This window comes from Sorghum bicolor, chromosome 5 (genome assembly GCF_000003195.3).
Source record: "Sorghum bicolor cultivar BTx623 chromosome 5, Sorghum_bicolor_NCBIv3, whole genome shotgun sequence".
Lineage (NCBI taxonomy): Eukaryota > Viridiplantae > Streptophyta > Magnoliopsida > Poales > Poaceae > Sorghum > Sorghum bicolor.
In genome coordinates, this window is record NC_012874.2 from 32,673,535 (window position 1) to 32,690,893 (window position 17,359).

The following is a 17,359-nucleotide window of genomic DNA, read 5'->3' on the forward strand; positions in this document are numbered from 1 at the left end:
TCAATTAGATCTCTAGATTAGCATAGCTACATAGGATTAGAACTAGAAGGAGTCAATCTTTGTTTCCGATCTGTCAAGAGGATTCTTGGTAATTCTCTATTGTTCTTCAATTGTTCATCTTTGTTCTTCAATATTATGAATATGACTTTGTTCTACTTCAATATGTTGATTATGACTTTGCTCTACTTGTTTATATTCGCAATTATATTGTTCTTAGTTTATCATAGTTATATACTTGGCTTAGTTAGATTGGAATATTATACATGTTTAGGATCGTAAAGCATTTATCCATGTGTACAGTGAGTAAATGATAAGTATTGTGTAGGCATGGTGCCTATACCATATTTATCTGTGATTGTACCCCATATGCCAGATCGCGGGGTAGTTCGTGGTAGTGACAACTCCATTGATTCTTATATTGTCCCCCTCTCGTGTATAGGGCTCGAAGAGCAACATTATTACAGGGGAGTGATTGCGATGTTTCTCATATTCCTTGATAATATCACTATGCATGGGCGTAGTCCTGTCTCACAATGATTGCCAAGTATAATTGCACTAACTATGATATGCTAGATTGTATAGTTGAGAATAACTTAGGAAATATTCTTGTAGTTCGTCCTAATTCCATGCTAATGACTTGTTAGAATATCTAATTGAGGTGCTTATCATATTTATTATGTGTCTAAGTTGTGCTGATAAGATTAATTATCTTTGTCACCATTTATACTTTATATATCTTTTATGTGACATTTATCCCTGTATGAAAGAGAAGGATAAATGCTCTCAATTATACATGCAATGATAGATACTCAATTCTATATTCCATTCTATAATCAACATTGATGTTTAGCAATCCCTTCCCAGTGGTAAAAATATAAATAACGATACCTAGAATACTTTCCAGTTAAAATGCTACATCGGTATTAATCTGTGCGCTTGCAGATCTCATTTATTATTTATTTAGAAGAGCAATTGCATATTTCAATACCGTGTCTCTCATGTCATGCTGGGGATGACAACTTGGCTTAAGTGGTATGAGGGATAGGTTTGGCATTTTTTGCGCTGTTATCAGAATTAGAAAACTAAGTCTACTTTTGGTAGTGACGTTAAGAATGCCCAACACCGCCCAGGTCCTAGGCGTCGAGGCCCGCATATCCGAGGAAAATCCAACTGCCTGGCCACTTGCTGAGCTTGCTGGCGTGTCCCTGCGTCGCGCGGGAGGACCAGTGGTCGCTCCACGCACGTCCCGGTGCCCGGGCATATTGCCCTAGCGAGCGACGTCACAGCATTGTCCAAACCGAACAGGTACGTCCGCCTGGCGGCGAACAAACCGTGTGGTAGCAGTGCGGACGGAGGTGAAGGTGCGCGAGGCACACTGCTTCCCGATGCCATCGCGTGGCTGGCCATCGTGACTGTGGCCTCGGCGCGTGGGGCTGTCGGCTCTTGCACCGTTGCCTGCTCTACATGAGGTGATGATCGTGCAGTGGCGGTGGGGCGGTGGCGATGCTGGCCACGCCTCTTCTTGGGCGGGGAAGCATGGTGGCGAGGCCCTCTCGGCCCTTTGATCAAGAGTAAGATCATATCGAAGCTGAAGCCAGTGGACATGATCTCAAGGCTCCCAAACCAAATCACCGTGGAGCATTGGATCAGCGAGACGTGAGTGGCCATCTAGAAAGTGAGGGGAAATCGGTGGTAACACGTAGGACCCCTACCTAGCACACTAACTGTCGGTGTTTTGCCCCTGGGGGTGACACCAACGAGTGAATTTGTGTGTGTGCTTCCCCTTTCTGGATGGTGATGTAAGAATAACATAGAGATTTATCTTGGTTCGGGCAAGAGAAGGCCCTACGTCCAGTGGGGGAGGAGATTTTGTATTATTTTGCACCTAAGTGCTTGTACAGGGGCGAATACAAATGGATGTATGTGAGGATTCTAAGTCCTAGCCGATGGTGGTTTATGATCGTATCTCACGGGTTGTGTGTTGGATGTCCTCCCCTCGTATGCCGCCCTCAGTGTCCCCTTTTATAGTTCCAAGGGGAGACCTAGGTTACACGGTGTAGGCATTAAAATAAGGCTCGATAGGGGTATGGGGCGCTTACCTACTCAAGGCCTCCGTACCGGCGTGGCCTCGAGCTGTCTTGTTACGGAGTACTTTGTTACAGAGTACCAGCTCCTGTACATCGTCTTGGATTGGTCTAGGCATGAGCACGCCTGTACGTCATGGCAGTGGTCACATTCGGGGCGGTTGAAGCGCTGACTTCTATCGTCTGACCCTTTCCGGGGAAGGAACGTTTCCGCTTGAGGGTCGGGTAGCATGAGCGGCTTTGCTGAGTGGAGCGCTGACTTTGGGCGTCTCGAGGGGTGCCACGATGGGATATTATGCCTTCAGCCCTATACCGAGTCGTACCTTTAAAAATCCTAGGGGATAAATCTGAAAAAGGTGAGATTTGATGGGTGCTTGTTCCCCCATCACGTTTCCCTTGACTGTCGGTTAGGTGGGAGCATGATAGACGCATTAAATGCCCTGACTTCTGTAACCGCGACAGGCGGCGGGGGGGGGGGGGGCGCTTTTGTGCTCGAGGTCCATTGATTCGCTTGAGCCACTCCTGTATTCGACGGTTGTTAGTTATCGAGCCCCTATCAATTCATAGGACACCGTTTCTGTGTTTGAGGCCACGGTCGACATCGAGCCCTGGCGATTATGTATTTATGTCAGAGCGTCGAGTTAGAGTCTTGATTTGCTTATGAATCCTCTCGTTATGAGTGTTGGTTGGGATACCCCTTATTGGTATCCTCAACAACAAGTTTGCTTGTATATGCATGATCCTCGGGAGTCGCACTTTGCTCTCATCAAACGCATTCTGTGGTACATCAAAGGCACTATTGAGTATGGACTTGCTATCTCCCGTAGCCGGTCACATGAGTTAGTTGTGTTACTCTGATGCGGATTGGGCCGGCTGCCCAGACACCCGTCGCTCAATTATTGAGCTAGAAGTAGTGAAATTGTTCACTCCAACAGTTTTCACCATGGTGTAGTTCAGCGTAAAAGTAGCCAAGAAGTGTTTTTTGATTGAGATTGAAGATGGTGATAATATGAGTGATTATATTGTTGGCAGGAAGGATAAGGGATACATGATGTACTTTGTCAAATGTGAATTTTGTTATGAAGGCAGTCTAAAGGGAATTTCTTGTTCTTGTTATAAGTTACATTCGATTGGAACCCCTTGCTCACAAATCTTTTCTGTGTTGGGCCATCGGCATGAAGACAAGCTTCCAGACGAGTGTGTTTTGAAAAGGTGGACAATGGGGGCAAAGAATGCATTTCCTCTGAAAAGGAACAACACCATGAGCTACGCAATATCATTCACGCTGCATCCTTCGCATCATCTTTCTCACCTGAATCATATGAGTGGCTGAAAAGCGCGTTCTAGAGGATGAAGCTGCTATGAACTTGCCAAATGGAGGAGATAATAGAAGCAAGAGGTATGGTCCGGTGCTATATGTTTGTGTCGTAGCCTCTGGTATTTAACTATTCTGAGTATTTCTTTATCAGAACGAATGGTCTTGTGTATCCCTTGGTTAACTACAATCTAATATTGCATTTGTAAGTGTCACTGTAACTGAGCTAAAACTATTGCCATAGTATGTGGACTTGTTCTCTGAAACCCTAAAGTTATGCACTAAGCCATATAACTTTTTTTTTGACAAGGTGAAGGTGAAGCTAATTTGGATCTTATTTATTGAACTGGTGACACTGCAGAAACTAACTAGTTTTCTAGGAGCCTCGATTGTGCTAGAGTTTTTGCCACTACTAGTCCTGACTTGCCACTACTTGTCTTTATAGGTACGCAGGTGAACAACTTATGATTTTCCATCATCTTTCGAAATTGACATGCTGTTATTTCTATGAATTCCTCTACTGCTTGCATTGGTTGTTGTCTGGTAAAAAAATCCTGAACATTGGTGGGCTCCTCCATCTATGTTTCATTGTTAGACTATGAACAAGCTACTGATGGTTCTTGTCTTGATGTGCTCCTGAATGCCAATCAGATGCTGGCTTGCTATTTATTTTTCATTATGAATTTAGTAGCGAATCTATTGGTAAACGAGTTCAACGGACCAAGAATCCAGGAAAACAACAGACCAGCCCTTATAGGCCTTTTTAGAGCTACGTGTTGTCCATTCGGTAGGCTATATTTGATCTTTAGTTTGTCTAGATGGCTATGTTGGAGTAAATAGGAATAGTACCACATTGTGTATCCACATAGGGTGTTAGTCCTATGTACCCTATATAATCAGCCGATGAGGCCCAATGCAATATATAAAATATTCCACCAATTTTATTCTCCTTCATGGTATCATTCGCCTAGGTTTAGATCCTAACCCTAGCCGCTTCCGCACTGCGCGCCCCCGGGGAGAGGTGAATCTCCGTCAGGGGCAGCGCCCCTGTTTAGGTGCCTGATCTTATTGTTCCGGTTGCCTTCATCGTCGCCCGCACAGCAGATCGGGATCTCCCCTACATCATCACCGTGCTGCCGCCGTGGCCTCGTCCCCAGACTCTTCATTGGCTATCGCCGCCAAAACCTTCCTGATCTTCATCGCATGGAGGCAGATGGTGGCGCCGTGGTTGTCGAGCGGATCTGCCCATCTCCACTTTGTCGATCCGTGTTGGCGCCTTTGACCCCACGTGTTCGTGACTCATCGTGCGCCTTGCGCCGCCCGATCGGGTCGCACTGCCGCCGTCTTGTCGTCTTGCTGGGTACACCCGATCTCCTGCTGTTGTATCTTTTTGGTTGGCCCGATCACTGATCAGGATTGAATGGCCCACCGCCTGTCGACCTCACGCGTTCTACTCCGGCATCGGCATCGACTACATCGACACCATCTCTGAGTACTACGCGCATCTTCTCTGAGCAATAGCACTGCTACTATGTTTCCTTATTGGGCCGCAGCACCGTCACATGAGTCTCTGCTTCGTTGTTGCATCTACATCGCCGTCACCTGTGCATCGATGACTTGCGTCATCCCTACTGTGCCATCTCTCTGCACAAGGTCTTCGTCCTGCTGATTGGGTCTTTGTCATCGAGCTGCCACTACCCGCGTCGTCACTGAGACCTACTCACCAACGTGTCTTCTCCCGCATTGCTTCTTCTTCATCTAGCACAACCACTCAGTTGGGGCTCTCTCTCTTGTACGCTTGGTATTGACAACACCGACGCGTGCTTTCATCCCCGACACGTTGCTGGATCTAGCAAATCCAGCTGCGCCTCGGTGCTTAGGCGTCTTGACTGCATCGACTTCAGCATCGACCCTCCCGTTCCTACTCCATCTGCCTTGAATGCGTCGTCACCCTTCTTCTACGACGGTCTTGATTGCATCGACTTCAACATCGCCCCCTCCCACGATAACTACTCGATGCATCTCCATAATTACCATGGTGCCCCTTGTGTGCCTGCAGCTCCATCGACATGCAACCCAACCACAACTACATCGACCTCGGCCATCTTCAGCATGGCTTCTTCGACCACGGCTATTGTGCCCTTATGCTCGGCTACCTCGACATTGGCAGAAAGGGCTACTGCATTGCATGAGGACTCATCGGCTTGTTTTCCAGCCATAGCATACGCCGCGCCTCGACTATTATGACTGCGGGGGGATGTTACTTATTAGCTTCTTCTACAGTCTTATCGTCTGTAGTGCTCCCACTGTGATTGTGTTGACGGTGGTTAACGTCTACCTTCATTAGAACTTTAAACCCAAAAGAAAAGACGAAAACACACTAGTCTATGGTTTTAACTTACAATTTCCACGAGTTTTGCATATTCTGTATTTTCTAGGGTTTATTTTAGAAAAGCTAAAAAGAGGGATTCAAGTGCAAAATAAACACGAAACTTATCTGCCACAGAAATATCACAAACGGGACGTGGGAAGGATCCAGAAGACACTGGAAGCAACCGGGGGCCATGACCCTGCTAGGTGGGGCCGACTGGCCACCCCTAGCCGGCCGGCCCCTTGTTGCTAGGGTTTGCCGCCCCCTTCTAGAATGTTCCTCCACCGCCTCTCCTCAAGCATCTCGGCCCTTGGTTAGGTCGGTTTGACCCTACGACATACGTGCATCCCACCAGACTATAAATACATGGGTAGACCGCCCAGAGAGAATAAAATTCATTCCTCCTGCTTCATTTGTCAAGAGTAGTCAGAAGTTAGGGTTTCCAAAGATTAGAAGTAGAGCTCTAGTTCTTCAAGTTCTTAGTATAGGCGTCTAGCAAGATTCATATAGAGATCCGGTGCTCCGCTCGGGATTCTAGATCTGTCTTCTAGAAATTGGTAATATTATCTTGTATTTCAGTATGACTTTGCTCTACATTAATATATTGCTATTTATTCTGTTCTTAGTTTATTCTAGTTGCATATCAGATATAGATGTGGTTTATGATGATTATCGTTATATGATCGTAAAGCGTCTGATTCAGTACTCGAGTGAGTTAGGTGGTGCGCATTATGCAGACGTGGTGTCTAGAAAAATTATGTACCTACGGAGGCACCCTGATGTGCCGAGTCATGTGGTAGTCCACGCAGGTGACAGTTGTGTTGGTTCCTCTGTAGTCAACCCCCATATGTAGTACTAGCCGAGCACGGTCGCGAAGGAGGTGACCCTTGTGTCTTAATATCCTCATTAGTTGATGCTCCTTATGATGTTTTCTGAGTTTATCACGCTATAGATAAAGATGTGTAGCATGGCGTAGGCTGTAGACTTTATATTAGTAATTACATAGGTTTTCTTTTCTCTAACCGAATCTCGAGATTGCTTTACTACATTAGTGAGTCTCTATTTTCTATCTCAGAAATACCATTTACCTCGTTTACTCAATTATCATTTATCATTTATCATACTGTTGACTAGTTATCACTAAAGCAATGTGCAACTGGCTATGATACATTTACATAATTATAATTTCTTTAATCCTTATAAGATTACATAAGCCTAATGAAAAGAATGCTGCTTTATCCTTTTGGCATAAAATAAATCAACAAAACTCGGAATACTTCCTGGGTGAAATGCTACAACGGGAGAATTATCTGTGCGCTTGCGGATATATTCAATTTAGTCATTGCATGTAGATTATTTTTATTCTTTGTTTTTTTACATCATGTTAGGGATGGCAACTTAATATGAAATGATGTGAAAAATACTAACAAGCATTTCTGGCGCCGTTGTCGGGGATGACAATTTTATTTATTAGGATAACTTTAAAAGGAAGAGGGAGAGGGCGCGTCCGAGTGGGCCGAGCTGGAGCTGGGCCAGATTCCGGTGAGGGTGAGCTCTTCTTTGTTGTTTTTATATATATATATTCTTTTATTTCAAAGCCTATTCTAAAGAGATTTGAATTCTTTTAAATTTTAAACAAAAACACACAGCACAAAATTAAATATGCTCCAGCATGAATGCATAAACATGTTTCTATCCATATGTTGGATTTTAATTTCAACAAATTTATTTATTTATTAATTTAAATACTCACAGAAATACTTAAATAAATCAAATTAAGTCCTATTAATTGAAAATCAAATTTCGGGTGTTACAATAATTCCAGATCATATGAATGATATGTAAACTGCATCTTTGCTGGTGTATATGTGATTCTGTATAGTTCTAAGTAATGCCTTGGGGCTTTTGTTTTATTTACTGCAAAAGGCTATTTTTTGATTTCTGCTCAGCATAACTTTGCTTACTCATTTTTCTTACTATTTTTTCTTTATACTTAATTCTGGAGTCTTCCTTTGCACTTCTAATTTACCTTTATCAATTGCCAGTACATTTGTCCTATGTACTTGACAGCATTAATAGTTCAATGCCACTGAAGAAAGCAACACAGTTAGTGATTAACTGATGTTGTATCATGGTGATTATGTATCTTTATATCATCATATATGTGCTGTTCTGACTGGTTAAATAAGGTTGTCACTATCTCTGTGCAGCATGTTGAATGGGTTCAAAAATTACAGCTGTTAGAACCTGAAGAGCGTGATTAGCTGCACGCGTTGATTTAACAGCTAAGATCTATGGTCTTCATAAAGCAGAGCAGTATATTACATGTTTGTTATAGGCTTTAGTCAGCGACTCAATACTTGTTATTTATGCCATAATTTGTACTTGTTCCTTGTGAAATTTATGTATTTGTGGCTTCTAGATGTAATAATACAACCATTTTGTACTTATTTCTGCAAATATTATATTTTAGCAGTAATTTGCTTTTTTATGATTTGGTGATATTTATACATGAGTAAGTCAGCATATTAATTTGTCAATCCCTCTCATTTACAAAAAAATCCTTGTGGGCCATGCTAAACCTTGAAGGACTAATCACTAGGCCCAGTGGCACTTTGCGGCAAGAGCACATCTGCCCACAGAGGCCTGCAAAGCCTGCAAATTAGATTTGCGGCAAGGTGCGGCGGCTTGCAGGTGTCTGTAGACGGGCCGACTTGCATGGTGAGCCCTGGCAGCCGGCGCCGCCGCAGCACGGACTCAGTGATAATGGAGAATAGAGAGAGACGAGAGAGTGGCTTGTCTGGATCTGAGAAAGACATGTGAGATGTGACAAACTATATTATTTCAATTCAATCAATCACCCCTATACTAGTTAGAAATTATTTTTTTAGTATATGTTTACCATTCTACCCTTAATTATATAAACAAGTCCCGAAAATAGAATTATTCTAGTGGGTTCCTCCCACCAATTTTAGTATGCACTTAGTGCATATGGCCCTACCATTTACTATGCACTTGGTGCCTCTTCGATTGGTTCCTTTTGGTTCCTCTACCTTTTTAGCTATCGGATAGGCTCTCGTGAGCTGTCTATTTTCTGACAACCATATTAAAAATTCACCTCTTCGATTGGTTTCTCTTGGTTTCTTTGCCTTTTTAGCTGTCGGATCGGCTCTCATGAGCCGTCTATTTTTTGATAACCTTGTAAAAATTCTTACATTATTTATGCATCCCAGGTTTGATCATGGCAAGTTTGCACACACGTGTTGTCTGTGGTGGACTCCTTGACAAGAGAAGGAAAATCTAAAGCTTGATAAAAAGGCATGTGAATCACAGAATACAAAAATGGAACATGTACTAATTAATAGGCAGCATAAAGCACTGAGACATAGTTTTGAAACTGATGAAAATGAAGAGCAAATAGAACTCACTATTGAATGTGGACAAACTATTTGAAACCATGAAGAAAATATGTGTACATGTCCTGCCTTGTACCCTCATTATTCATAGTACTATAACCAAAGAAAATTATGATGAAGAACTAAGAGGAGCACCAAAGGGAATCAACAATGCAAGGGGGCAAAAGAAAAAAGTCAGAACCAGCAGGAACATTTTACTGCTCGCGTTAGTAAGTATCAAGAGCACATCTGAGAAGAAAAATGTTTGAAAGATTATTTACATATGTAATAAGCTTGTTTCCCAATAAAAAAGGAAGTTAGCAAACAAGATAGCTTGTTTCCCAACAACAATTGTCTTAATTACTTGCCTTCTACAGTTATCTATGTCAGTTATTTTTCACTTGTGCTAATCACCGGCAGACATGTAGCACCCGGTTTTAAGAACAAAACCAACGCAATTTGAACGAGTCAAAACGGAATTAAGATGAATTTTTTATGAGTAAAACAAATCCAGTGGCAATTTGGTAATTTTCTGAAAACGTATTTTCGAATAAAACCAGCACGGAGTACGTTTTTAAGCTGTGAAAGCGTATTTTGAATCTGAGCAGACGACAATACGCTTTCGGAGTTAGGAAGCGTATTTTGGAAATCAGCAAAGGACTGCGGGTTGACTCTTTAAAAAGCACGGGGGGTTTTCTGCAAAATTATTGTCCGAAAGGGTATCTTCTGATTTGGGCCGTCGGATTGCTCTTGGACGGCTGAGATTAGATTGGAGTGGGGACTGGGGTGTTGGCCGGCCGGAGTTGGAGGTGTCTGCGGCGGCGCCATGGCCAGACCTCGCCGGAGTTCGGCGTTTGGTCGATTTAGGGCACTAGAAAGCGAACCGAAAGCACCGGGGCGTAGTGGAGCTCAAGGCGAACTCACCTAGGGCAAGTACGATGTCGGGGAGAGGCTCGGGTGCGCTTGCGACGGAGGAAGGTGGACGGCGGTTCCTGCAAGGGGTTCGGCGAGGATTGGGAAAGCACAGAGAGCACGAAATCGCGAAAGGAGAGCTCCGGCGACTTCGCAAGAGCAGCGGGAAGATCGGCAAGTCGCTCACAACCAGGAGAAGGCGAAGCAGCGGCGGATTGGCTTCGACCCGGATCTCGTCGGCGGTGTTCGGCGAGAACAAGGCGACGGTCGGCTCTGTGATTTGGTAGGGGACTTGGCGAGGGTCGGGGTGAGTATTTAAAGGGGGAAACGTGCGGAGCAAGGAGTTCGGGAGGGAGATTATGCGTGGCCGGTGCGATCTCACGGCGGAGTACGGCTCCGTCACGAGGTATGAGGAAGATCTGACCGGTGGGCCCCACCTGTCGGTGACTCAGGGCGCGGGACCGCTCTGTCAGTGAAAGAAGGGAGGGAAGAAAGGCGCTGGCGCTGGGCTGCTGCGCAGTGGGCCGGAAGCTGGGCCGCGCAGAGAAGAAAGAAGGAGGGGGGGGGGGAACAGGCCGCGGCCTTCTATGCGCGCTGGGCCGAGAAGAAGAAGGAGGGGGGAAGCTCTGGGCCTTCGGGCTGATTTCTAGGGAGAGAGAGGAGAGAAAAATAAATACTTTTCCGATTTTATTTTCAATCCTTTGCTTAATTAGATTTCAAGAAAATTTGAAAACCTTTTGAAATTCAAAACAACCACTCACACAAAATAAAGTGCAGCAACATGAATGCTCAGACAAGTTGCTAACTCCTATAGTAAATTTTTGTTTAAAGAAAATATTATTTTTTCTATATTTCATGCGCACGAAAATACACAATTTAACAAATTATCCTATTTTGGAAAATTGCAAATTTTGGGGTGTTACAATTCTACCCGTCTTAAAGTGAATCTCGTCCTCGAGACTCGGTTGGTGCTTTCTCAAACTAATGCGGATATGATTTTCTTAGATCCTCTTCTCTTTTACAAACAGCCTCTTCTTCGGTGCACTGATTCCACTGGAGTTTGTACATCCTGAAAATCCAACTCCTGGTAACCCTTTCTGTTGTTTCCAAAATTCTCACTGGGTACTCTTTGTATGTGAAATCCAATTTATCAGTCAATTCTTCTAACGACATCTGCTCTTATGGCACATGCAAACACTTCTTAAGTGGAGGCACATGGAAGACATCATACACTCCTTCTAGACTTTCAGGTAGCTCTACTTGGTAAGCCACTTCGTTTCATATTTCTTACATCTTGAGAGGCCCGATATACCTTGGTGCCAACTTTCCTTTCATATTAAACCTCCACTCAATTCTCATATGTGGCACTTCCAAAAACACATAGTTTCCCACTTCAAAACCAATTCTCTTCTGAGGTGCCAGCATAACTCTTATGTAGAGACTGTGCCACCCTCAGATTATCTCTGACCACTCTCATTTGCTGTTCTGCATCACTTAGAACTTCTAGCCCAAACATTGGTGTTCTCCCGTTTGATTCCAAATCAACAGGGTTCTACACTTACATCCATACCAGCTTTCAAAAGGCTCCCACTGAAGGCTCTTCTACTCACTTTTATTCTAAGAAAACTTCGCATACGGTAAACTCTTTGCACCATACCGTAATACACAAGCTCACAACATATCTTCTAAGTAATCTTTGTAGTTCCTGTGGTTCCCAAATGAGTAATTAGAGCTCATTTGGCAGTACCAGTGACATCACTCTAGTTCAACACTCAACTCCTCAAACCTTGGTGTTATTTGAACTCCTCTAGCACACTTTTTATGCTTTGAGCATTCTCAAAGGCTTTTTCTTATTCCAGTGATATCACTTTTCCCAGTCATAACTCTTGACTCACTCAAATCCATCAATGATGTGACCAGCCCAAATCCATCTTCCTAAGGATGCCCTTTAGATTCCTACATTCTACATAGATATCACTCTTATATCCAAGAAGATAGTATCTCCATGCTCCACTATGGATACCTCCACATCATGTGCCAAGTGGTCTAACTCACTTAGTTGACTTATGCATAAGCCCTGACATTTATTGTTTAGAGCACATCTAAAGTCTTGAGGGGATAGAACAACTCTATTTGTCAATCTTTATAACACCTTCAGTGAACCTCTGATAGAATTTTATCATTCCAAGTCAATCTCTTATTCACTCTTATGTCAAGATCACATTGGACCCAGCAAACCTATGATAGCCTCTTGCCATATCTATAAAACTCTAAGTCTCATTCATTTTCCTTTGATGGTTTCTGTAACACCCTAGGTGTTTGTCACTTGCTAAGTACTAGGTTTGAGCTCAAACATGACAAGTTCAATGGTAATAAAGAGGTCAAAGTCAATCTATGAAAGTAAACCCCAACTTGGGCTTGGTGGATGCAACCTTGCTTGCATATATGCCTTTTTAAAAGGTATGCTTTGATGATGCTAATGGAACCTTTTCCATGTGTCTTATATCCATCCCAATCTATGTTGGTCTCTGGAAAAGTTTGGTGAAGTTTGGAATCAAGAAGTCACATGAAATGATAAGTTATATCCTTGTTGGAATGACTCTATTAAGGAAATGGATTCATGGGTCACCAACCAAACCTTGCAAACTTACTCATATGACTCTAGATGAATTATACAACAAAAGTCATGAAGGGTTCATGTTGAGCTTATGTCAAGAAAATGCTTCAATTGGTCTAAAATCCTATTTGGAGCTTTATCAGGATACTGCATTGACCAAAGTGAAAGTTTGACTTCGGTTGGAGTTATGAGTATTGGCCCTAAATAAAAGTTGTAGTTTTCCTTCTGTAGAAGAAACTTTATTCAAGGGTCAAGAACCAAATCAGCCTGCAAATAGTTCAAACAGAGGCTCAAAGTTCGAATCAGCTGCTGCTTTTTAGCCCGGAGAAATAATTCCAAGTCCCGGAAAGTGACAGCAGCAAGTTAGCTTTTTTGTGACATTTTAGCATCCAAATTCATATATAGTAACTCAATTAGATTCCTTAATATGAGTTGGAGTACTCTTCTTGATAAAACCAATGGATCAAGTGTTATCAAATTTGGAGCTCATTTGGATATCTAAAAGTAGCTCCCAAAACAGCAAAAAGTTATTTTATCGCTAAACGGACATCGACCCGTTGGCATGCCGTGTTCTCGTGTTTTTGTTAAGCAACTAAAGTTGGTCAAAGAATAAAAGTGGTGGACAATTACTTGGAGAAGGTCATGTAAAAAGTTGCATCAAGTTTGACATGGTTTGGATCATCAATTCTTTGTTTTGCTAATCACCGTCAATACGTTGACACTCATCACTTGGCATCTAATTATCTCTTATTCTGTTGGTCTAATGACCTTGGTCCCTTAATCAAAGTTGGAGAGCAGGCCGAGGTGAGCAAACTTCCTTTTTGGCCCAAGGTCCAATTCGGCCAGGAACAAGCCCAAAATCGCCTCCCACCTTGCCTACTCCGACGCGCGCCACGTGTTCGATGAAATGCCTGCGCGGTCGCCATGCACCAGAGCGCGCCCCACCATTGCTGCACCTCTGCTGCTGCTCCATTTCGCGTTTGGGACAGCCAGAAGGGCTCACCACTCCCTCAATCACTCGCCTCCACATCCTCCTCCACTCCCTGCTCGCCATCCTCGCCCTCACAGCTTGTTTCTGAGTGTGTGCTCCGCCATGGTCATGGAACAAGCAGAGCTCTAGCTCCTGCTGCTGCTGGCTGCAGCCGGCCAAGGCCAGGGCCGGGCGTGGCCATGGCTAGCCGAGGCCAGGCCGCAGGCTGCCTCCTGCTGCCACCGGCCGCTCTCAGGTGGATCCCGAAGCCGGACGACAACGACCATGTCCTCTGCTCCCGTAACAAGAAGAAGGCAGGGACCTCGGGTTAGAATAAGAAACAACCCAGGGTTCCAGATGCGAAGCCAAGACTCATATGAATAGTGTTACTGGGCTGTGGCGCGATTCTTGAAAAAGCTAGGGTTCCCGGTGCAAGATCTATTTCTTGTATGAACTTTGCAAATGCATAGTAATTCACAGAAAAGTCGTAAAATAGCAAATGTGGACTTTTTGGAATCCTTGTGAAATTCTCTATGCAGTAGATCTATAATATGGCATGGTTTAGTTTGAAGTTTTAGTCGTAAAAATAGATTTATTCAGTTAGGTTTTAATTCCTTGTTATATTTGTCTTTTTCATAACTGCTGTGTTATTGCCCAAACAAATGTGAAAATATTATGACATGCTTTTCATATGATATTTGATGACTGGTAAAAGTTTCATGAATTTAGGAACAATATATTAAGAGTTACAAAAATAACAATTACCCTGTGTTCCTTTGCTCCTATTCTGAGTGGATCTGCATGTTTGTATTGTTTGGCTCAGTTCAGTTGTGAATCATGCCTTAATGAAAATATATAAGTTTTAGTACTTTTCATGAGCTTTCCAAAAAGATAAATAGCACAATTTTTGGTTGAGCACATGTTGAGTTATAGTGGTTTACATTACTGTTCCAGTTTCTGTCTAAACCCAGAACAGAATTGCATTGTTTGTAATGTAAGACCTTGTTAGTGGTATATTTAGCTCTAGATGTTTATAACAAAGTTGTTCACAATTTCGTAAGCTTTCTAGAAAGTACACATTCATAAATTATGGACATATGAATTTCAAGTTATAGCTGTTTAATGTAGCATGGCAGATTCTGTCTATGTTTTGGACAGAGATGCCTTCATGGGATTAATTGACCTTGATAACTGTGGAATCATATTTAGATGATAATAAGAAAGTTGTAGGCAACTTTATAATATTTCCACAAATATAATAATTATGTTTGCTGGAGGTCTACAACTCCAGTTATGCTGCTTTGAATTGTCTATCAGTTTTCTGTTTGTAAATGTACCTCTACTGTTTGGACAGCATGAGCAGTTTTATTTATGCAACTAATTCCATGATATAAATGATGTTTGCTGTGAAACTTGTATATAGAAAAGATGTAGATAATTTACTAGTATATATTGTGGTAAAGTTTCATATCATTTGGCTAAGTGGTTTATGAGTTACAGTAGTATGAAGTTCATCCTTTGAAATGCTTGTTCTCTGGAAATTCCGGGACCAGATTCTATGGTTATGCATGTTTGACTTGGTTAACTTGTTAATCATACTGAGACGATTAAATATGAATTGTAGATAATTTTATATTCTTTCCAGAATGTCCTATTGCATAGTTTTTGGAGTTGTGTAACTCCAGTTGTGATTTAATTACTGAGTTGTTGCATGTATGTCCAGAATTGCTGAAATACATGAATGCTTGATTGCTTTACTTTGTGTGATCTAAGTATGATTCATGTCTTTAATGGTGATTTAAGTAATACACTTGTAAACTTGTTAAACTTGTGTCATGATTGATATATTTGCTCTATATAATTGGTTGTGTGATGTTAGCTAAATAACTTTAGATGCCTGTGTCTTGCATACTTTTATGTCATGCATGTTGTGTTATTATTCTTTATATTCATGCACTTGCATCTTGCATCTCATCTAGGTGCGCTAGATGAATCACGTGAAGGTCTTGGTGTGGGAACAAACCCGAAGACGGTGTTGGATGGACCCACCCCGAAGGTGGAAGGACTAAGCAAGCGTTGTGACCTTAGATGTCACCAAGACGGAGCAACTAACTGAACTGACTCAGTGTTGATCCCAGGCAAGCCCCGGAGCATTATAAGTCTCCCACTACTTTTGAATGCAATTGAGAATATATGTTATATATGTACTGTTTCATTAAGTATAGGAGTTGGGTGAAACCCTTGCTGCATATAACACTCCTTGTCCAGCAAATATACCTATAACCCTATGTAGATTCAGGGTCAAATATAAATGCTTAGCTATGCTTAGACCGGTAGAAGCCAGGTGATGTCCTGTCACCTGAGCAAGATAGGCGGACACCTGAAAAGATTGGCTATATATGCTATCATGGAAATAACCAAGTGATGAGGATGAATAATTGGAGACCGGGCGGGACGATGATAGAGAAGCAACAAGGCATGGAGGTCTTGGGTGCCTACCTATCCCCGCCTGTGTCGATTAAGGACCGATCGTTGACGGCCCTCTTGTCATGTTGAACGCATGCCCCACACTTAGCTGGAAGGATAAGTCGTTCCGACCGCGAAGCCTGAACACTATCCGGGCCGGGAATCGAGCCGCCATGCGCTGTATTGGTGATGGTTGAGGAGAACGACGAGGGCGCGGCGCGCAACCTTGGTATACCTTGGATACCTCGGTCGCCGGAACGGTCCTCGGGTACTGGCGGTGCCTGCCGAACCCGCGAATTGGTCCTGGATAGTGTAATACGGTGACCTGTAGCTCACTTGATCAGTGAGCGTGGTTTGTGTGGGGAATAACTCGCCAGCTGGTCAGAAATCGATTCGAATCGCCATCGCTCCTGGATAGTGAGCACTTGACTTGAGCTTCGTCATCGTAGTAATGTTTATGGAACACTTGGATGGTTATGGTATGATGATGATGTTGGAAATGCCACATCAAATATGGGTACTATGGTTGTATCTTAATCAAGTGATTGCTTTAGTACAGGTGCTAATCTAGATGATAGGTTAATGATTATTAACTTGAGCTAAATACCTGAGAGGTTACTTAGTCGCAACTTAAGCTTTTTATGCAAAAAGTGTTGTCAAGCTAGCTCCACCAATAAAGCCTTGCATACTCCTTGGTGTCATATTATTCCTGGTTTATGACGGGTAAGTCTAGCTGAGTACCTTCTCGTACTCAGGGTTTATTCCCACTTGTTGCAGGTTGTGATGTATCATGACTACTGCAAGAGTTGGACGACTCCTACCATATTAGAGGAGTAAGATCATGGGCATGATCCTTCTTAGTTACCTCATCTATGTTGCTTTTGTTGGAGTTGACCTGGATACTGGCATGTATTTGAAATAAGGGCAATATTAGTTTCAAATTACTTTGCTTCCGCTACTTTTCAACTTAAGTTGTAATAACTATCTTGAACTCTGATGTATATCAAACTACTTGTGAAATGGATGTAACATGTGACTTGTTATGTTGAATCACTACGATCTTGGCTTGTAAGATGGTTGGTTTGAAATCCCTCGTGATTTCACGGACTACCGGGTTTATGAGAGTTCGATTACGTTAAAGCAACTGCTTTGGCGGGAGTTTTTCGTAGTTGATCTCTTGTAAATTGGGTGGTTCTGTTACACTGGATACCTCTCGAAAGATCGGGTTT